The 23,197-nt window shown below is 52.9% G+C and overlaps 1 protein-coding gene across 6 annotated transcripts in view; it reads right to left on the bottom strand.

The window, feature by feature from the left end:
* The window catches only part of ST3GAL1 (ST3 beta-galactoside alpha-2,3-sialyltransferase 1), a 94,557-nt gene that overhangs the window by 43,996 nt on the left and 27,364 nt on the right, over positions 1 to 23,197 (bottom strand). Inside the window, exon 3 of one of the 6 annotated variants that reach the window (XM_013996463.3) lies at positions 12,645 to 12,791. The exons of the other annotated variants lie outside the window; for them this stretch is intronic. The gene's annotated coding sequence lies outside the window, so the exon portion shown is untranslated. The remainder of the gene's footprint in view (positions 1 to 12,644; positions 12,792 to 23,197) is intronic. 6 annotated transcript variants of the gene reach the window in all.

Genomic DNA, 23,197 nt, shown 5'->3' with positions numbered 1-23,197 from the left:
AGCTGCCTCCGGTTAGTGGTGACCAGACTAGATGGGGACAGAAGGGGACATTCCCATCACCGGGAAAATTTACTGCAGAGCCTGGTCTGGAGGTAAGAGCACAGGGTCTGGGGCCAGGCCAACTTGGGTTCAATCCTTGTTGCTACAATTTCTGGCTCTAAGACTTGGAGCAGTTTAGTTCAGCTCTCTGAGCTCCTTTTGCTGAATTAGAAGGAAAGAAAAACTGACTTCACGGGTCTCGTGAGGATCCCACAGGATAACACGGCAAGGGCACAGCCCAGCCTGGACACACGGCGCAGGGTCCCGGCACAGGAGCTCAAGCGTTTGCGTATTGAACAAACACCAGGTCCCCTTCATATCACAGTGGGAGGCGGTGGCCGGCGACACGGAGGGCTGGGACCAAATAGGAAGCACAGTGACAAACCCAGACCTGAGGAAGCCAGGCCTGAAGCTTTGGCCTTACTCCGAGGGCAGGTGGGAGCCTCAGATGATTGTAGGCAGAGGGAGGCCTCTTCTCCGGCCCAAAGCTCACGGGGGCCATGCGGAGGGGAGAAAGTTCACAGGCTTTGTGAGAAGATGTGGGTGTCTCTGGACCTGTGAGGCCGTGGGGACAGGTATTTTACCTCGAGAGCCACAGCCCTCCCCTTACAAACACTGGCCTCCTAAGACCCACCTGGCAGGCTGCTGGGATAAATGGGATGATACATTTAAACCTTCCAGAACAGTCCCTGGCACATGGTAGGTAACGAAGAACTGAAAATTCGTTACTCCTTTCTTTTCTGCGCTAGCCTGCAGGATTGGCAGGAAACCTGAGTGACGTGGGGGACAGGGTTGGTAACCAGGAGCCACTGGCCCTTCCCGAGGTAGCAGGTCACTCCCCCTGGCTCTCCGAGTCACCCCACCTGGAAAGGCAGGTTTCAGGTTTTAAGTTCCTCAGCTGGGGTCAGGCTACTTGGAAGGGGCCGGGTCCCCAGAGGGTGGAAGCTGCTGGCACCCAGCCCAGACAGCCTTTTGGGGCCGGCCACCACCCCTCAGGCACTGTGTCTGTTGGCTGCTCACAGATCACAGGACCACCCCCTGCCCGCTGCCACCCCGGCACCCCCAGACTAGGACCAAGGGAATCCAGGGCTGCAGGAAGCTGGCCCGCTGGCCCTCCACGAGGAGCCAGCCCTGCAATGGTAAGCAGGTGGGATCCCGTGGGGACAGGCTGCAAGCTGACTGCAGTCCAAGGCACCTCCTGGCCCAGCCTCTGTCCCCACGTCCTGGGCTTCTGGAAGGCTCCTCCGTACCCCACATGCACCCAATATCTGCCTCAGGCTCCGCTAGGAGGGAACTAGCTCCCCAGCAGAAGGCCGGTCTGAGCCATGACCGTCACGAAGAGAAAGCCTCAAGGTCACAGAGGAAAGTAGGGCCTGATGTGGCCCCAGGAGGCCACTGCTTGTCACCCTGCAAATCAGCAAATGTGAGGGCTCGTCACGATCCCCCACCCAGCCACCTCCTCTGGGTGAGCTTCGTCCTTGGGAAACCAGCAGCAGGCCTGACCCCCTGGGGCTCCCAGGCCAGGACCCCCTTTCACGTCGGCCACTTCAAAAGCAGCAATGAAGCCTGGTGGCCTTCGGAAGCCCAGCTCCACTTTGCAAAGTGTCTCTCCAGGCTTTCACGTGATGGTGCCCAGCAGACACGAGGCTGGTCAATATTTCATCATTCTTGGTTTCATCGCGCAGCAAATGAACAAGTGGTGGGAGGGGTGGGGAGAACCTACTGGACGGGAGCAGAGCAGAGGAGGAGGAGGAGAGGGTGGGCTTCTGGTTGCGGGGAGAGGGGGTTGCTGCCCTTCAAAGGCAGCTATGGGCCCTGCTGCTTGCTGGCCAGGCAACTTGAAGCCAGCCCTGAGATCTCTGGGGCCTCAGTCTCCTCCTCTGGGAAATGGGAATGCTGGCAACTCTGAGCAGGTGCATTGAAGGCGGCTCACAAACCGAGCATACTGAGGACAGGTGACAGGTCTTCACGCTGACAGTGTCGCGTGGCCGGACGCAGCCGTCCTCCTCCGCCTGGGGGCGGCCCCCACGGCTGGGAGCATCACGGGGGTGTGGGGCAAAATCCATCACTGGCGAAGGACAGAGCAGGAAGGGGAAATCTGAGGACCCAGCCTCCAGCTCTTCCTTCCTGCGTCCCCACGCCGCGCGATTCACGTGAATAACCCGTGACCTTTTCAAATAGGACTTTGGGTGATAAATGGAAGTGCTTGTTGCCACAGCTGCTAGAGGGCAAAGAACGGAAAACCTTGGCATTTCCCTCTTTAAATCTCCAGCCTTATTATCCAGCGCCTGAATTAAATCCTTCTGATAGACTTGCACATGTGGGCACTAAATACTTATCTCGGGTTTTAAAAGATCGACAAACATATTTTGAAAATTCTCATCAAGCCCAGGCTTGCTAAGGACGGAAAAGCAAGGTTATGTGGGCTTGGGGCTTTCATTAATGATGCATAAGGAGGTAAATATGCATGAAATCCACAGTCCCTGTGAGAGGAGCAAAGATTAACATAAGGGAGTTATTCTGGAACATCTAATAACACCGAGGGGTGACTGTCTTTCATGAGCACCTACTATGTGCTCAGCACTGTACCTACAATTGAACACTCACTAACCCCTTATGTGTGTACTGCTTCTAACACTTTATGTGGATAAAGCCATTCCATCTTTCAGATAACCGGGTATTAGGTGCCTTATTGTCACCCCATATTTAGGCAAGCACAGAGAGGTGAAATCACTTGTCCAAAGTCACACAGCAAGGAGACAGCAGAGCCAGTAGCAGAATCCAGATTGCCAGGACCCAACACCAACAGGGACAAACTCCCCTAAAGTACCTCTCCACCTCTTAGCTACAGACCTTGACAATGACATATCATCGTTGCCATTACTATGATTTTTTTCAGCCATGCCCACAGCACGCAGGAGTTCCAGGTCAGGGATGGAACCCGTGCCACCGCAGCGACCTGAGCCCCAGTTGCAACCTACGCCGCAGCTACGGCAACACCGGATCTTTAACCCACTGTGCCAGGCCGGGGATCAAACCCACGTCCTGGCACTGCAGAGACGCTGCTGCTCCCATCGTGCCACAGCAGGAACTCCGTCATTTCCACTCTTAAGGAGGGTCCGTCAAGCTGCAGAAGATGAGGGGCTTTTCCCAGGTCACAGGCCAGCTGGGAGTCAGCTCAGGGACAGTCCAAGTCCCACGCCTCATCCCGAGGCTAACCAAGCCGGGGGGGTGGGGGGCGGGCAGGCTGGGAGGAAAGGAGGACAAAGCCACCAGGCCTCTTCAAATTCAGAGAAACGAATGCTTCTTCCTATTTTCCTTTGGCCAGTTTGGGTTTTCAGTGAGTAATAAAGTTTCAATAGGAAATTTGTATCTTATGCACAGCACGGGGTATAAAGTCATCTCGGAAAGAGGATCAGAAAAGTCTCTTTTGGCTTAGTATAAAATTTCCATGTGATTCTTCAGTTGTTAGGCTGACAACTCAGTCAATGGAAGCGTCCAGACTGGGGGAAAGGGGTGGTAGCTTCTGTGGAAGTAGGGGGTCCTCACTTGGGGTCCTACTGAGGCTGCCGGGACTGGTTGGTTGACTGGAGAGGCACCTCGAGACACGATGGGCCCAGGGTCCTCTGAGAACAGCATTCAAGGTCAGGAGAGAAGCACAGAGGGAGAGACAGTGCTGTCCCCACTCCAGCCTCCCTGCTCGAGGATCCCAACAGCCTCCCTGCCTCTGACTTTGCCTCTGCCTGCAGCAATGCCCTCCCTCTCTTCTCCTACTGGAGACCTAAGACCAAACAAGATGCAGGTCAATGCGGCACGTCCAGGATGCCGTGTCCAGAAGCATCTGCTTACACCACTTCTCGGTACATTTTTTTATTGTACTATTTTTTCCCATTTCACCTTAGAATGGGGAAGATCCCTGCTTAGTGTTAAACTCCGTGTTTATATCAAGCAAAAGGCTGACTACATAAGAAATGTAAATTTCTCTAAGGCAAGGGTTGGAAAACCACAGCCCACAGGCTGGCCCCTGCTTTTGTAAATAAAGTTTTATTGGAACATAGTTGTGCACATTCATTCCCCTATTGTCTGGGGGCTGCTTTTGTGCTCCCATGGCAGACAGGTGAGTAGCTAGTTTAACAGGATGGTTCTCAAAGTCTAGGATATGTACTATCTGGCCCTTTATGTAAAAACATTGCTTTTTTTTTTTTTTTTTTTTTTTTTAATCCCTGCTCTGTGGGATCAAATGCCTTGAAGTAATCTTTCTTTTTTAAATGCGGAAAGGACATGAAAGGCAAATCAACACAAAAGGAATGCAGGTGACCCCTACACTATAAAGAACGGTTCAACCTCACTACCCATCGGAGTGATTCAAGCAGCAAAGAGACATTTCCTACATGTTGGGATTTGAAGGATAACCACGCTGACCGACCTCTGGAGCCCTGGCCTCTGAGCAGATGAGCGAGGCTGGAATGGATGGGGTGGGGGGCTGGCGAGGTCCTGCACTGTTGGGAGTGACATGGGATCCGGACATCGCAGGGTCTGCCTGCCAAGACCCTGCCTTTCGGGTCCAGGGTTCGAGGCCTTCTCTTCAAGCTTGGGCTCGCCCAGAGTTTTAGAGACAGGGAGCCCACAGTGGGCATTTCTACACTGGCCCCTTGGCCAATCCAAAGCCCTCTGGGCAAAATCCAGCTTCCTCTCACTGGACAGCCAACCTTACTCACACTCCATGGCGCAGTGACACCCCTCCCTTGATGTCTTTTGGGGGTGATTCGCCTTCCTCCTCCCCACTGTCTTCTCCATTTTCCAGACCTCTTGTCCCCCCACCCCCAGGCTGACCTGTGCACCTTCAGAGCTGAAAGGGTTAGTTCAGCACATGCACAAACAGATCCCCTGCACAGGGGGAGTTCCCTGGCATAGCTGCCTCTCATGGGCCAGCCTTTTCCTGCTGCCTGACGACAAGTCAGAACTTGCCCTCTGCCATGCTCTTTACCAAAACCATTCCAGGGTCATTTCTGGCAGTACCGTTGGTGGACAGTCCCATGGAGGAGGGCCCAGAAGCCCCAGCCCTACCCCAGACTCTGCCATTACCAGCTGTGTGACACAGAGCTAGCCTCTTTCCCTCTCTGGGCCTCAGGTCCTGCCTTGGGAGAAGGTGGGGTTAGGAGCCCCCTGGGATGCCAGACCATTCTTTATGTCCCTCAAGGTCAAAGCCTCCCCAGGAAACTTTGCCAAATTCCCCCATTCTGTACCTCAGTTTCCCAATCTGCCAAATGTCATGCTAAATCAGAGGATATGGAAACTCACAAGCCTCGCAAGCCTATTTTGTCTGCGCCATACAGCGACTGACAAAACTTTGAATTAGCTCTAACTTTCAAAAATCAGAAAGAGCTTCTTTTGGTAAAGCAGGGGCAGATCCAGGAACCCTGAGCCCATGTTCCCCAAACCAACAACCCCAGGGGCTGAGCAGAAACTGATCAGTTTTCTAGTCTGTCACAGGCCCCACTACTCCCTATTGCCCTACCCAGGTCTCTTTATCTGTTCATATAACCCACACGGTCCTTGTGAACAGAGAGGTTGTGCCTCCTGAACTGGGTGTCCCCAAGGTCTCCTTTGCTCCTGCTTTCTGTGACTTTCCTGATATTATTCACACACCACTAGTGCTGGCTTCCCCTGGAGCAGAGAGTGGAGGGCTGCCAGCTTGAGGACGCGTCCTCCGGGGCCACCTCCCACTGCCCTGCTGAAGAGAGGGCCTGCCTCTGCCAGGATTCCGATCCCCTGGTCAGGATTCCGATCCCCTGGTCAGCGGAAAGATGATAGCCTCTGAAATGTACCAACCAGCAACACCAGGCCACACAGAGCTCCTTGAGGCCGCTTCAGCCTCTATAATTACCTGCAGTGTGTAATAAAGCCCCATTTAGAAACCTTAGAAAGAAGCCTGCAAAGGGAACTTTTTCCTGGGTAATTTCCTGATCACAGAATTTCAGGGCTGGAAGAGACTTTGAAAAAGCATCTAGACCAACCCACTATTTGATGCTTAAATCTCCTCCAGAGAGGCTGACAAGATTTGTTCCAGGGCTTTCTATCTACCCAACACTGCCAGGAGCTGAAAATATAAAAATGCAGCAAATCCAGCTCCACCCGCGACTCCTTCCAGGCTGTGTAAGCTGGTCTGATGGCAACGCAGGACCGCATGGGCGCTGAAACCCAGTAGCTACCGTGAATTCAGCCCTGCTGTACGCCAAATACTTGACATAAATAAGCTCAGGAAATTGTCAAGAAAATTCTCTCCCAGGAGATTTTTTTTGGGGGGGGGGCAGAGGCTTACACTGTAATTACAACTAGTAGAAGTAGAAAAGAGAGTGGGGCTGGGGGAGGCAGGTGACAGTCTGTATCCCCACCGCTCAGAATTAAGCTTTTTCCTTTTTTTTTTTGTACTCCCACTCCAACCCTGGGGGGGGGGGTACTATTTTTAACCCCTCATTTGCAGGTGAGGACTCTGAGGCTCAGAGACTTAGTTAAGGCCCTTGGTTGAGGTTTCTCAGCCTGTAGGTGATGGAACAGGCTTTGATCACAGCCATATGAGCTTCCAGACCTGAAAACATGCCTTTAGCTGCTATTCTGGAAGGGCGGCCTGCGGAGCAGAGGGGAGAGGCCGGGCACCAGAGCCCACTGCAGGGACAAATGTCTGTCCTGAATCTTGAAGGACGCGCAGAAGAGAGAGTGAGTCCGGGGTGGGAGAGGGGCCAAGCTGAGGGCAGGGCAAGCGCAGCGGTCCAGGGCCTCATGAGCAATCACAGCAATGCCAATAAAAACTGCTGAGACATTCCTGACACCTATTAGCTTGGCTCAAATGAGCAGGCACTGCGATGCTGAGTGCCAGGGGCGGGTGCAGATACCGGAACCCGTGCCCTGCTGATGGGACGGTGGGCTCATGGGCCGCCCTAGGACACGCCCTGGCAGTTCCAGAGTAAGCTACCTGTGGGTATCTTCTACACCCCAGCAATTCCCGGGCAAGCTATTCCAAGTGTTAAGGAGTATATCGAGCAGGTTCTGGAATGTTTTTATATACGTTAAAGGAAGAAAAATTCTGGCTCGCCAATGTTTAACAACATGGGGAAGTGCTATTCCTGTTGCAAGGTCAAGGAGGCAGGCATCAGGACACAGATGGGATAACAACGGAGCCACCTCGAGGGGTTACCCGGCATGTGTCTGAGATGATGTAGCAGGCACACTTAATTCAATAAATCAATGTGGTCAAGTCCTATTACTTCAAACAACCGTGATCGGGGGACAGTGAGCTGGCTTTTACATCTTCCCCCATTCATTCATTCATTCATTCAATCAACATATTCATTGAGTACCTGCTACGTGTCAGGTAATGTGACGAGCGGTGAGGCTACAGCAGGGGCACCATGGGTGAAGGGAACTTAAGTTCTAGGTGCACGAGAGACTCAGCTAAGAAGTAAAGGCATAACAGAGCAGATGTCCAGAAGCCAGTGACAGAGAATTAAGAACGGGGGATGCTCAGAGAGTGCAGCGAGGGGAGGTGGGTGTGTGCACAGGCAGCTGCTCTGTGTTGGGGGATCCTCTGCAGTGAACCCCGTCTTGCTGGAGGCAGCTCCCATCCCAGCAGCACGGAAGCGTCTGCGTCCTGCCACTTCCACCTTCTGAGGGATCCTAGACATCCCAGCTTCGGGTGAAACTTCACGGAGCTCATGAGGACTCCTAGAGCTCCTTTGGAATCATCAAGAAGAGATGCTAAGTCTGGTCCATTTGGTACCTTTCCTCTGAGGCGGGAGCACATGGCTTCTGTTCTCTTTTCAGCAGCAGCACGAGCCCCTGCAGCGGAGCTCTGCTCACTCGTCTCCAACAAGAGGGCATTCGTGTGCAGCATCAAAAGCCTCCACGAGAGCTCGGCTCCTCCTTGCAGGAACCTGTTCCTGGAAATGGCTCAGCGTGCGGACAGAGGGGTTTATCATCAAGTTATTTTTGTCTTTCATTCTCACTGAGATAGAATTGACAGGCGGCACTGCATAAGTTTAACATGTGCAGCATGATGGTTTGACTTGCATCAGGCACTTATTGTAAGTTTACGGAAATCCATCACCTCATATAGATACAGAATTAAAGAAATAGAAAAAATTTCATAATAAGAACTCCTAGGATTCAGTCTCTTAACAATTTTCCTATACAATATACGGCAGTGCTCATTTTATTTATCACGTGGTACCTTACGACCCCAGTCCTTACAACTGGAAGTTGGTACTTTTTCACTCCTCCATCCAATTCTCCCTCCCCCACCTTCCCACCTCGGGAACCACGCATCTGATCTCTTTTTTTATGAGTCTGCTTGTATGTTGAATCGTTTTTGAAGTGTAACTAACCTACAAACGCTATGTTAGTTGCTGGCGTACAGCACGGCTATTTTTTTATATATATATTTCAAAACGATCACCACGGTACGTCTAGTTATAACATTGCACCACGCAAAGATGGTACATAATTGGAGTTCCCGTCGTGGCTCAGTGGTTGGCGAATCCGACTAGGAACCGTGAAGTTGCGGGTTCGATCCCTGGCCTTGCTCAGTGGGTTAAGGATCCGGCCTTGCCCTGAGCTGTGGTGTAGGATGCAGATGCGGCTCGGATCCTGTGTTGCTGTGGCTCTGGCATAGGCCAGTGGCTACAACTCCAATTTGATCCCTAGCCTGGGAACCTCCATATGCCGAGGGAGCGGCCCAAGAAATGGCAAAAAAAAAAAAAAGATGGTACATACGTACTGACTATATCCCCCCCATTGCATATTTCATAGCTGTGACTCATTTATTGCTGTCTATCTCTAAAACTCTGTTTCTATTCTGTTATGGTTGTTCATTTGTTTTGTGTGTTAGATTCCACATAGAAGTGAAATCAGACAGTGTTTGTCTTTCTCTGCCTGACTTTTTTCACTTAGCATAATACCCCCTAGGTTCACCCACATTATTGCCAATGGCAGAATTTCGTTCTTTTTTACGGCTGAGTAATATTCCATGGTATATAAAAACCACAACTTCTTTATCCACCATCCTGTTATTTTTCATAGCAAAATGCCACAGAGCTCCAACACGATCCACCTTAAGGAGATTACTAAGTGTATCGTGGTATGAGAAATAGCTGTCATACCATGGAAAAGTCTGCATCTCACTAACACTCATGAGGAATTTAAAATAACAAGGATGAAACATCTGCTACACTGTTAAATTGTTAAAAGACAAAGGAAATAACACCAGGATCAGAATGACAGATGTAACAATACAGGAACTGAAAAACATATAGCAAAAGGAAATTCTCCAAAGTGTTAAGATAGGTACTTTCCAGGAGGGGTGGTTCTGAGAGATTTCTTTTTCACACTTCCTCTCTTTGCAGGACTTTCTTCAGTGGTCATGGCTACTTTTCTGAGCATGTAATAAAACTACCCCCCCAAAAAAAAACCTACCCCAAGCCCTGGAAAATGGTGCACCTTTTTCTCCAGCCACCTGAAGCTTGTCCCCAGAACCTTGACCTAGCAAGCTCTCAAGGGCTGTATTTAATGCAAAAGCCTCCCAGGATTTGAGATTTCATTTCAAGAGGCTTAGATCCACAGCAGAAAAGGGAAACTAGGAAGCAGCAGAGGAGGCCAGCAAGGGTGTGTGAGAATGCAGACGCAGCCAGGTCAGCCCTGCCTCCCAAGAATGAAGGCTTGGGAACACTGTCCCTGGATTCTGAGGCTCCCTAGGGCCCCACCCAACCCCACCTTCCCCTCTCCAACCCCAACCAAAAGCCTGTTCATCCAGGAGCACTGAGAGGTCCTTCTCTGCCTTTCAAACCACCGTCACAGGCTCGAAATGGGTGGATCTGCTCACACTATCCTGGTGGGAACATATGTCAATGTCATGTATTATGTGCCACAGCAGAAGGTTTGAGGCTCAGAGAGGTTGCCCGACTTGCCTGAGGCCACACAGCTGGTACGAGACAAAGCAAGGAATGAGACTCAGGCTTATGCTCTGACCCCCAGAGTAGTTTATGCTACACCCCAGCTGGCCCACGAGCTGAGCGCTGGCATCTAGAATCCTGGGTTCACACCCCAGCAGAGTCGCTCATCAGCCATGGGCATTTTGCTAGTTAACCCCTAAGGGCCCAGGTTCCACTCACCAACTGAAGGCAAACCTAATCCTGACCCAGGAGATCAGATGCCAAGCTGCTGGCACCCTGTAAGCACATCATAAATACTATCACTATTATTATATTTTTTATGGTCGCACCCACGCATACAGAAGTTCCCCAGCCAGGGACTGAATCTGAGCCGCATCTGCTGGATCCTTTCACCCACTGCACTGCAGTCTGGGTCTTAACCCACTGTGCTACGGTGGGAACTCCATAAATACTATTAATGCTGTTTGTCACTTTTGTCCCCCCCGGAGTAAGGACCCTCCCTGGGCTCGAGGTGTGCCCTAGCACACTGCCCCCTCCTTCCAGCATCCCAGGCCAGAGAAAGGCCCCCCACGACCCTGCACCGGTGTCCATCCCCAGTCCAGTGTGAAGAAGGTGCTGGGCAAACAGGCCTTGGAGTAAAGACTGAGATGGAATCGCAGAAGAAGCGTCGGCTCTGCTGAGACTCTTGCCCAGTGTTTCCAAACTCAGTTTTTTGGCTTCAAATGACTGCTTTCTGGCCAACTGTGCTCAGTTCCTGTCTAATTCCAAACAGATGGGTCTGTGCCCCACCTCCGCCTTGCTCAGTGGCTCCCCGCCCACTCCGGGGGGCCTCCCGCCTTCGGACCAGACCAGGGGGGAGCTGCGTGGCCTCCTGGGGAGAGTGGGGTACAGCCCTGCCTGGGGGGTGGCTCGGGCCTCCAAGCACCACAGGGGCAGAGAGAGAAAGGTCCAGGCCCCACCAGCAAAAGGACAGACAGGCCCGGGCCGCCCGTGTCTGCCTCTGTCCCAGCACATGTCACATGGCGACAACCATGCACGTGGCAGCTGTTTTTCCCTCCACACTGAGAGTCAGTAAAGTGGTCTGAGTGGTTAAACACACAGACTCGGGGCGAGTCGTCTGAGTCTGAGTCTCTGCCAACCTTTGCTGGGCACCCCTGGGCAAGTCTCTTAACCTCTCTGTGCCTTTTTCTCCTCTGTAAAGCAGGAATGGTGATGCTAAAACTAGCACCTACCTCAAGGGGGCATGGATCGGGAGTTTATGTAAAGACTCAGACGACTCATGCTGCTGTGGATGGAGGCCAGAGTGGCCAGCCACCTCTCGCCCTCAGTGTCAAGGACACAGTCAGCTGGGAGTCCCAGGACCTCCCGCAGGTCTGCGCTGGGGTCAATGTTATTCCCGCGTAACATCTATGGCCCCTCAACAAATATTTTAACGAGGGTTGAGCTAGTTATTACCATCCCAATTTTTCAGATGAAAATCTGAAACACAGAGAGGTTAAGAACTTATCCAAGGTCACCCAGCCTGTAAGTGGTAAAACCAGCACACAAACCCAGGCCGTACCCCCAGGAGAGAGTTTGACCACCAAGCAATACTGCCACCTCGGGCTGACATCACCGTTTTGCAAACGAGTGGATCTTGCCACTTTTTTTCAGTTTCCCCCAAAGGTAGCCTTGCCTGGAAGGCAGGGCTGGACCCCAGGCAGCCTGAATGCTGCCAAGCACCTGAGCTGAGAATACCCCCACCTCTGCAGACATGACAACGCCCCAGCCCTGGACACCAGAGACCCTTGCCCTCTGCCGTTCTCCAGCCAGCATCCAGGTCTGGGCTCCTACAGATTGTAGGATCAAGAAGAAGGAAGCCAGAAAATAGTTCATCAAGACTGTAAGGTTCCCCAACCATCCAGAGCCAGCAAATCCATGCAGAGGCTTCATTAAAGGGTTTGCCTAATCACAGACTTCGCTACAACCAGCAAATGCCTTCCTTTTCATCCAGACATCTGTCTCCATAGAAAAACAGCATCCTCTGAGGGCCAGGGGCCTAATTGCTGTGGGTTCCTAAGATACGATTACATGTCAGAGAGAAACAGAGCGAATACTGGGACTTTCAGGCAACAGAAAAACCACTGTAAAACCCTGCAATTACAGGGCAAGAACAAAAAAGTGAGCTGCCTCGGCCCCTGGGGTGGAAATAGCCCAGCGTGGTTTCCTGGACTTGCAATACCGCCAAGTGAGGGCAGGGCGGCTGCTGGAAAGAGGAATCGTGGGACCAAGTTCTGCAGCAGGCACAGTGGGTAGGAGGGTGCTGGCACATCCCTGGTGCGGGGCGGGGGGGGAGAGCGAATGAGGAAGCGGGGACCAGAGGCCACACTAGCTGAGGGCCAAGGACTCCGTGATGCCAGATACACCATGGAACTCGGCTCTCAGAACAACTCAGCCAAGGGCAGCCTTGAGGCTTCAGATGAGCAGTCAGACGGTCAGAGAGGGGAGCGTTGCCCGAGCCCCACCTGAGTACTGATTCTTGAGCCCAGATCTAGCTGCTTCCAGAACCAGATAACCCACCCATGTTAACTAAGGTGCATGTCTGTACCGTTACTTCCTGGAGAAGGCGCACCTTTTGAACAAAGACAAGAGGTTGTATTGTTCTGGGGGGAGAGGGCTCACCTCTTTTTGTACAGGGTTTCAGAGGGGTCTGGGCTCATGGATAAAGCACTGGATCAGAAATCGAATCACCAAGCTTCAAATCTTGCCTCTACTACCCATGCTGTGTGACCTTCAGCCGATTGCTTGAGTTCTCTGTGCAATTGTGTCCTGGCAGGAGAGAGGGGATTGGGTGATGGGTGAGTTGGATCCACCCTGGTTCCCTCCAGCTCTGCATCCTTTCTATTGCATGTGAGCATGGCATGGGAAGTCATGAGCCAAGGCCCTGGGTCGGATCGCTGGGTTCAAACCCCAGCTCTGCCCCCGCGCGGTATAACCTCTGTGACTCAGTATGCCCTGTGGAACATCAGGCTAACAATACCCCCGGGATAGGTGGTTATGATGATTAAATAACGTGTGTACTTGGAGCATACAAGGCACCGCCTACGTGTGTGTCGGGACGCAACAGGCCCATGCAGAGCCCAGGATGCGCAGAAGCAAGAAGGGAAGAGCTTGCCTCCCGCCGGGTATGACACCTCAGGGCCTCCCTTTCAGGGACTAAGGTTGGACAGGAAGCTCCAGGTGCCCCAGGCCCCAGCACAGCTCTGTGGTTAAGGCCGGGTGCTTAGCGGTCTGCAGGCTGCCACCACGGGGAAGGCGTTTCTAGGACAGCAGCATCTGGAGGGCTGAGCTGAGTCCTCCCAGGGCCACGTCCAGGGTGTGCTACCCAGCCTCAGCTGGTAAAGTCAGTGCAGAAACGTGCACTCGGAGGAGAGGCCAGGTTCCACGCCCAGGGGCCCCAGAGACCACGCCCGGCCCTTCCCAGGAATCCAGCGCTGGGAGGGAAGGGGCAGGGACCAGCCCTGTGTCAGGCACCTTAGTCACCGAGGATGCTCCCGAGCTCTGGGAGAGCCCCTGTCCCCACCCCGGGGGTCCCCAGGGCATCAGCCAACAGTGCGTCCGTGTGCGAGTCAAGCTGCTGGCCTCCACGGCCAAGGCTCAGTCAAGCCAGGATTCAGCAAATGACCACCCAGAGGCCAAATCTGGCCGGCCGCCTATTTTGCTAAATGCAGTTTTACTGGAACACAGCTCCGCCTGTTCACTTTTGCGTTGCCTGTGGCTGCTTTTGCACCGCCAGGGCAGACCGGAGCAGTCACAACACAGACGACCTGGCCCACAAAGACGAAAATATTTACTCTCTCTGGCCCTCTACAGAAAGAGTTCACTGCTCCTACTCTAGACCCCGAGGGCTCTGAGGACAGGGCTACAGGAATCCTTCTGGCACCTCAGAGCCTCCCAGGCTGCTGTGGGAGAAAGAAAAGGCCACCAAAATGGGGGAGGGGCTGGCACTAAAGGGGCAGGGGCATCAGGCAGTTTCCCAAGGAGCTGGCCCTTCGGGTGAGTTAGGAATGGCCAGCAGGTGACCCGCTAGGTGAAGAAATAAGAGAAGGTCCCCTCTGGGCAGAGGGACAGGCTGGGCCAGGCAAGGATGCATGGGAGCTGCAGGTACTGCGTGGGGAGGGCAGTAGCCAGCGAGGGCGGGGGTGTGGGGTGGGGGGCGGTGGGCACAGGAGCACTGCACAGACAGGCACCCAAGGCTCGGTCCTCCGGTCTTGTAGCGGCATGTCCGCATCCCCAACCCTCTCCAGCCACAGGAAGATGACATACACAGAGCTCAGGCGGGGTCCCTTGCCTTATGGAATTTAGCATCCAGCGGGGGAATGTGACGGGCAAATGCCAGGCAAAATGTGCTGAGCGCCTGCGAAAGGCAGGGCACCAAGAAAATTTGAGCAGGTTCTACTTTTTTTTTTTTTAACTAATCCTTCTTTTTTTTTTGGCTGCACCCTTCTTATGTGGAAGTTTCTGGGGCCAAGGATCTAACTCGAGCCACAGCAGTGACAATGCTGGATCCCTAACCCAGGCACAAAGAACTCCAATCTGAGCAGCTTCTGATAGAGGAGAGACTGGTCTATTTGGGGGACAGGATGAAAAGGGTCCTAGGAGAGCGGAAATTTCAGAAAGGCCCTGGGGCTTAGAGGCTGGGGGGCGGGGGGGGGGGCTCCTGGACAAGAGCAGGAGGTCACGAAACCCAGGACCAGCTGCTGCCCGCTTGGCAGATAGAAAACTGAAAAACCCAGCTAACAGGTCTTAATCTGGAAGGTGGATTAACTTCATCTGAGTTCGGGAATCGAGGCTGGAGGCCGACATGGGAGCCCAGACGAGGCGCTCCAGGCCCAGTCACGGCTCCGGGGTGGCTTCCCAGAGGCAGCGAGGCTGAGTAATTAATTGAAGAAGCTTAAGAAATTAGTCACAGGGAGTCACTCAAGTCCATCAAGAAGCACTGGGTCAGAGTTCCTACTGTGGCAAAGCTGTAACGAACTCATCTAGGTATCCAGAAGGACCCAGGTTCGATCCCTGGCCCCACTCAGTGGGTTAAGGATCGGGCATTGCTGTGAGCTGTGGTGTAGGTCACAGATGCAGCTTGGATCCCAAGTTGCTGTGGCTGTGGTGTAGGTTGGCAGCTATAGCTCCAATTCAACCCAGAGTCCGGGAACCTTCATATGTCTTAGATGTGGCCCTGAAGAGCCAAAAAAAAAAAAAAAAAAAAAAAAGGCAGCAGCAGCACAGGGTCACCCTTGGAAACAAGCGCCTCTACAGTCCTCATCCCCTTTCCTCTCTGACCCTCTGCTGGCCCCTCACTCACTCAGCAGGGCAGCCTGAGTCCTCTGCCTGTCAGATTCACCAGGCGCACCCCTCCCGCCCAGGGCTTGGCCACCACTGTCCCCCCCCACCCCCCAGTGCCCACCTGGATCCCTCACCACCTCCAGGTCTCTGCGCACCTTTCTGCTCTCACCGTGCCCAGCCCGTCGCCGCCCCCAGCAGGCTCCCAACTCCCCTCCTCTCTTCTCCCATCTGCTACAAACCCTTGAACCGAGGTGTTAACTCCGTCCTTTATCAGAAACCCACGTCCATCTCACAAGGAATTGTCGTCCGCTGACAGAAGCAGCCCCAGCTCACTGGACCCGCCCGGCACTAGGAGGGAGTCCCATCAGTGTTTATTGGTCGAATGAATGAATGAAGCAGGTGGAAGAGGAGCCAGTGCTTTACCAAGAGACCCTCCAGATTCCTCTTCCTTGGGTTCAAATGCTGTGGCTGAATCATCCACGCTGATCTTTTATCTTTTTTTTTTTTTTTTTTGGAACTGATGTGGATTTTCAAAGGCTGAGGCTGAGCTTTGCAAAGCTCACACTGGGCGCTTCCGGACAAAAAGCATTTCAGGAAAACACTGCGTGAGCTGCGCCGCTGACCGAGCATCCCCTGAGCCATCAGGAGCAGCCTGGGGCTTCTGGGGACCCCTGGAGCCCGCGAGGGGGGCTCCTGCTTTGATGTCTGCCTCGGCGGCCAGATGTTCTCAATCAGGTGGCTAAAGGAAGACAGTCACTTCGCCGGCAAAGGGAGGAGGAGAGACACGAGAAGGAGCGTCAGCAGTGTCGCCAAGCCCTGGATCGGGGCTCCGGGGAGCACGCGCTGGGCTGACACGTGGCCCCCAGTGTGGGCACAGCCGAGCTCTCACCTGGGTCCCGCATTTCTAGTCATTCCCATGAGGCAGTCCCTGAGCACAATGCGTCGCCTCCGTGCCCTGCACCCTGGTGACGGGACGAAAATGCTGCCTTCAGACATGGCTCTGTTAAAGAGTCAGGTTCTTACAAGCGAGGTGAAATGGGTGGCTTTTGCCATAGTGACTGAAAACTGTTTTCTACTGGCCTAAACACACACACACGTGTATATAGTCTCTATGTAGTATGACCTGCGTACATACACATATGCACATGCAGGGTGTGTATACAGTGAGGCATATACACATGTATGTGTACTTATATAGCATGGTACGTACATGTATACACACATGCATACATCTACAGCACGTATGTGCATATGCATTTTTTTTTTTTTTTTTTTTTTGCTTTTTAGGGCCACACCTGCTGCATATGGAAGCTCCCAGGCTCGGGGTCAAATCAGAGCTGTAGCTACAGACCTACACCACAACCACAGCAACACAGGATCCAAGCCACATCTGTGACCTACACCACAGTGCACAGGAATGCCAGATCCTTAACCCACTGAACAAGGCCAGGGATGGAACCTGTGTCCTCATGGATACTAGTTGGGTTCGTTAACCACTGAGCCACGGCAGCAACTCCGATACGTACTTATTGATATAAAATTTACACAGCATTTAATATGTACCAGACAACACTGTTCTCCAAGAGCGTTATGCATATTAGCTTGTTTAATTCCCAATAATCCTGTGAAGCAGGTACTGTTATCCCATTTTACAGAGGATGGAAGTGAGGCACGGGAAAGTTACCTATCTTGCCTAGGGTCACCCGCCTGGATGCAGGTGAACCTGCACTTGACCTCCGCTTCCCCCACGGGCAGCCTGCTTCAAAAGTCATAATCTTAACCTTGCACTTGTGCTTCAGAAATTATGTTCCAGGGACGCCCCCCTCCCAGGGGTCACTGAGGCCCTGCCAGGGGGTCTGTGACACCAAAACCATTTTCACAGTAATAGCAAGACATCATTTGCTTTCCCATGCTCACTCTCAGGCCAGAGGTGAGGGGATGAGTAAAACAATACTACGTTTACTGCTTTTCTTTTTTGTTTGGGAAAGTAGCTATTTTTCACTATACTTACGTTATTATGCAATGAATTTATTGTTATTTTTATTTATTCCCCTTTTCTTTTTACCATCACACCCACGGCATATGGAAGTTCCCAGGCTAAGGGTCAAATCGGAGCTGCAGCTTCCAGCCCACACCACAGCCAGGGCCACACGAGATCCGAGCTGCATCTGCAACCTACGCCACAGCCTGACCCAATGCTGGATCCTTAGCCCACTGAGGGAGGCCAGGGATCGAACTTGTATAACATATAAAGGAGTTCCCACTGTGGCTCTGCGGGTTAAAAACCATGAGAATGAGGGTCTGATCTCTGGCCTTGCTGCAAGCTGCAGTGTAGGTCGCAGATGTGGCTCGGATCTGCTGTTGCTGAGGCTGTGCTGTAGGCTGGCAGCTGCAGCTATGAGTCAACCCCCAGCCTGGGAATTTCCGCATGCTGCAGATGTGGCCCTGGCAGAAAAAAAAAGAATTTCTCAATTTTTAGTAACTCACATGATACACGTTAAAAGATAATAGACACAAAAGCTCTTCAGTGCCATCAGTAATGTCAAGAGTGTAATGCGGCCTTGAAAACCAAAAAGTTTAGTACTGCTGCCTTGCTGCTTGATGCCAAATCTCCCTCAGGGTCTCTGGCAATTTGGACTAGACCAGCCTTCCTACCCAGGGCAGGGCTGGCCACGCCGCAGGTGTACAGCATCCCTGGCCCCTCCCTACAAAATGCCAGGAGACTCCCCAGATGCTGTGACAGCCAACACGCCTCTCCCTAAGTGTGTGTGTGTGCACGGGGGTGGGCGACACTGGGCCCAGCCGAGAGCAGATCCGCTGGCCATCACAAGATCCCACCGCTGCTGCCTCTGGCCTTGGCCCTGGTCCCTCTCGCAGTCCCAGCGGGAATCGTCCTCCAGCTCCTGTCCCCATCCGCCTTCCTCCCTTTATCCCAGGACAACGTCACAATTACGAGCAGGTGGCAAGAACCCTAAAAACATCCTCAGGATCTCTCTCCTGGGAACTTACCACAAGGACAGAGTTCACAGGAAGAAAAATGCCAAAAGCTTAAAGATGTTCAGTGCAGCGCTGCTGCTGCTGCTGAGGCTGGTGGTGGCGCGGGGAGATACACACAGACATGCAGAAACGGAGACGCCAAGTCCTGCGGTACCGCCACCTGCCAGGACCTTCGACAGGCGTACGGTCTGACAATTGTTCAGGACAGATGTTCACTCACCACGTGGCCCCTCCTTGACGCAGGGACCAAGGACTCAAGTGGGGAAGGAGAGGGCCTCTGCCCTCCAAGAGGTTCTGGTTAAGTGACCGTCCATCTGCCTTGGTTTCACAGTTCAGGGAGCCAGTTCCACACACTCAGCCTCTAAAAGGAGCTTATCCCCCTCCCCTGCCCCAAAGACCTTCCCTTCCTCCCCCTTTTCTGAGGCCCTATCCCCCCAGCACGGAGGGTATGTTCAGTGGCTGAGACTGAGTGTCTATGTGAAGGTCCTTGAGCCCCTGGTGGCGTCTCTCGCCTGCGCAGCCCCTGACACAGTGCACAGGACACGCTGGCCCAAGCGGCTCTCAGACAGGCTGGCCTTGGTTCCCTCCCACGTCCTTCTTCCTCTGCCTCATTATCCTGATCCGAGAGGTCGGTGGGCCCTTCTGGCAGGACGTGCCTGCTTCACAGAGGCCAAGGCGTGCGGATCTATAAACAGCAAAGGTTCTGCAAGCACCCGGGGTGACCGAGCTGTGGGCAACACAGAGAAGGTGGCCGGCCCGTAAGGACCATGAGCCCACAGACACAGGCTCCCCCACCTCCGGCTCTCCAAAAGCTGGAGGCAGAGGTCCGTGGAAGTGGGGCAGGCAGGGTGATGCCAGAGGAGGGGAAGATAGAAATAAGCCCCGAGGTGGCCCAGGCCCGCGTCCAGCCCAGCAGAGCAGTCAGGTGGCTGGACCTCGTGTTTACCAAACCAACACCAATAGCCAGGGCTGGCTCTGGGGGCTGAGACAAGTGGGCAAACTGTGCCAGCTTTCAGATGCCCGTTCTCGGCCCTGGAGATGCAGAGATGCACCTGGCACAGGTGGGTTCTCCGTACGGCCCCGTGAAGATGCATCACGCGCTCCTGTTCTCCGTGGAGCTCCCGGGCCGACAGCGAACAGGGACACGCTCCAAAGCCAGGCACCGGAGTGGGGTCAGTGTGATGAGAGTCAGACACGCATGGGTGTTTGGGGACATTTGGAAGGAGGAGGGGTGGCAGAGGATGCGAAGAGATGGTGCTTGAGTTGAGTTTTGCAGGAAGGACGATGGACACAGGGAAGTGACTTCATTTAGAGGGAATGTTATTTAGGGTAATGAGAACAAAGCAGGCAGCCCTATCTACGTCCCCATCTAAAGCCAAACATCTGTATCTGTGCATCTGTGCGTAAATGTTTACCAGTTAGCTTTTTTGGTGGTAAAATAAGTGGCTGACATGAAGCTTTTCACATTAAGCATCTATTTCAAAGATGATTGTTCTTCTTGAATAAACACATCACTACAGCTACAAACTTGAGAAACAGTCAGGTGGCCCCACCCATTCACTTCCCTATTCTCAAAAGCCCTGAGGGATCTAGACAACTGACCTTATGGGTGGCCTCGCCTTACCCTTCCCATGCTGTAATTCTCACTCCTCTATTTTAAATTTGCCAATAGAGTGATTCTGCAAAACACGGGGGATGCCGCCTCGATCCCAATCAAGGCAGAACCCCAGCTCTGTGTATGCCAAACCCCCCCCCCCCACAACCACCTTCCTGCATGGCCCCAGCCATGCCATGTGCCTCCAGAGCTTACAAGTGATAAACTTCGGGTTTTTTCCAAAGTTCCCTGACAGGGGTTGCTGAGAGGCATTCTGCAATCACAGCAAGAACCACCAGGGCCAGGGAGCAGTAGTAAGGCCAGGGATCTTGGCAGGGCCCAGGTGGTGATGGCCCTGGCTGTCCTGCTACGGAACTGGACTCTGTCCCGGGGCCTGAAATGGCACAGTCACTGAAAGCAGGAAAGGCACAATCGGATGCCTTGGGAACAAAAAGGTTATTATTGGTAAGTGTCCAAACGCTTATCGGCTGGACCCAACTTGAGTACAAACTACTCTTCTAAGGATGTCTCAGGCTGTGGACTTGGCTCCTGGAAAGCACAGAGCAGACGTCCACGCTCTGGGTGGATTTTCCCTCTTCCTGTGACTCCAGCATCGTTAAGGCCTCTGGGCCCGGCCACAGAAGCCACCCCTGCAATGTCCATCCTTGCCCGGAAGAAAGGTCTTTGCTGGAGCCAGACCCCTTCTCAGCCACCCTCGCCGCTCACCCACGTGCCACCAGAGCAGCTCAGCTATAATACGGTGATAACACAAGAACTTGGCTGTACCGTACCCGGCACGTGCTGTGGGCCAGACACCGTGCCCAGCTTCCTGAATCATTATCTCATTTAATCCTCAGCATCCCTCCCAAAGGGTCCTGTGATTTTTCTCCTTTCTTATAGAAGGAGAAGCTGAGTCGCAGAAAAGCAAAATTCCCGCCCAAGAGCTGGAGAGAGGCAGACGCAGGTGCCCGCCAGGCGGGTCCCCTGCTGGGACCTTGAACCAGAGAGAGCTCAGGTTCCAAAGGGGTCCGTCTTTCCTGCTGGATGAGACTGGCCCCGTTTATCAAGAGAACAAAGCTCGGTGGGTTAAAAAAGAACAGCTGGCAAGCAGAGAACCGTCTGGAAGCTTGTTCTTAGGAATCCAGGGCCCTTGCTTCCTTCCTTCCAGCCCAGATGTCCATCAGGGCTGGCTCTTTGGACGTCCAGGGAGCAGGGCAATCCCTGCAGCTGCCAGGAGCCTGACCCTTCTGGAAGATGATAAGGTAGGAGCTACACCTGCTGACACCTGGCATGAGGCCTGTGAGGGCCTGACCCATGCTCCAGTTGAGGGACAAGCCCCTGCAGGGAGGGGCTGGGTCTGAGGGCTGGGGGTCCATGAGGGCCCCGGGAAGGTACATCTGGGGTGACATGGAGGGAGAAAGCAGGGACAGAGGCACAGCCGGAAGCCTGCAAGTCAACAAAGCTGCATAACAGCAGAAAGCACGTCTGAGTTTGTCACAGCCATATGCCCTGCACCAGGCACATAACAGGGACTCAGTTAAAGCCCACTGAATGGAAGTATGAACACACGAGCCATGAGAAGCATCCCCAGAGGGTACAAAGGCTGGGAGAGGGTTCGAGCACTATTAGCTTTTAGTTATTGTGGATAGTTCTAACTACCTCTGTAGTCCACCTTTACACTTAATCAAAGCATCTCAACGTGCCAGTAAGACCTCTTCGCATTCATCAAACAGGTAAGATCCCATCCGTGGTTGTACTTTAGCTGTTCGCCAATACTGGCCACTGGGGGTGTTTCCAGCATGCAGCTTGCTATTTATTAGCTGTGCATCTGTGAGTAAGTCACTTAACCTCTCTGTGTTCCATCATCAGTAAAACAGGGAGAATCACAGCAGCCGGCTCTCAGAGTGGTGGTGGGGTCAAAGCTGTGGGTCTTGGGGGCTCTCAGAAGGGTGGGTGGCCCCTGTCAGCCCTCTGCGTGTGCGCACAGACACTCCACCAACACTTACACTCTGAAAGTCCAGGCAGTTTCCTAAAACACAGTCTCAGAAGTAGGTCTCAGAAGGTCAGCCTGCAGAACCGTAAGGGAAGCGCCTTTGAAAATCCCAGCAGCAAAGAGGGTGTGGAGAAAAGGAAGCCTCCCTACGCTGCTGGTGGGAATGTAAATTAGTGCAACCTCCCTGGAAAACAGTATGGAGACTGCTCAGAAAACTAAATATAGAACTACCATATGATCCAGAAACCCCACTCCTAGGCATAGATCCGGACAAAACTACAATTCAAAGACATACTTGCACCCCAATTCTCACTGCACTCACTGTTCACAATAGCCAAGACATGGAAGCAACCTAAATGTTCATCAACAGATGATTGGATTAAGAAGATGTGGTACATATACACAATGGAATACTACACAGCCATAAAAAAGAGGAATAATTCCATTTGCAGCCACATGGATGCTACTAGCAAACTATTACATGTACCATGGATAAGCCATGAGGTCCTACTGTACAGCACAGGGACCTGTGTCCAGGCTCTTGGGTTAGAACACAATGGAGGATGATATGAGAAAAAGCAAATATGTGAAAGTATAACTGGGTCACTGTGCTGTCCAGCAGAAATTGACACAACACTGTAAATCAACCATACGTGAGTTTTTGAAAGAGTTTTAAAAAGTTAGAGGAAAAAAAAGAAAAAAGAAAACCCCAGCAGCACTTGTCCAAGAACAAGAGCTCAGACGACCCAGAAGATAAGGCCACCCTACTACAGGGACACCAGAATTCCCACTGCCCGCCTTTCTGCCAAGTGTTTGTCCAGCCTCCTGCAGGGAACAAACCCTCATGCCCAGCCAGCCCGGTGGCTCCAGGTACAGTGACAACAAGCACTTTCCCCCACCGCAGAGGGGGCCTGGGCCACGCCAAGGAAGCTTAAGCTCCAGGGCCCCACGGCGGCAACCCACTTGTCTAGGGTTTGTATGTTAAGTGCCCAACCTTGCATTCTTTTTTTTTTTTTTTTTTTTTTTTGGTCTTTTTAGGGCTGCAGTTGTGGCATACGGAGGTTCCCAGGTTAGGGGTCTAATGGGAGCCGTAGCCGCCGGCCTACACCACAACCACAGCAACATGGGATCCAAGCTGCGTCTCTGACCTACACCACAGCTCACGGCAACACCGGGTCCTTAACCCACTGAGCGAGGCCAGGGATCGAACCCGCAACCTCATGGTTCTTCATTGGATTCATTTCCACTGCGTCATGACGGGAACTTGTTGCATTCTTTTCCTTAAAGAGAACTCCCCAAAGTGCACTA

This window comes from Sus scrofa, chromosome 4 (assembly GCF_054392235.1).
Source record: "Sus scrofa isolate SSC_HxYL_T2T_F1_AM1 chromosome 4, Sscrofa_HxYL_maternal_Yorkshire_Landrace_v2.0, whole genome shotgun sequence".
Lineage (NCBI taxonomy): Eukaryota > Metazoa > Chordata > Mammalia > Artiodactyla > Suidae > Sus > Sus scrofa.
The sequence above is the reverse complement of the archived record's forward strand: the minus strand, read 5'-3'. Positions and strand labels throughout refer to the sequence as shown.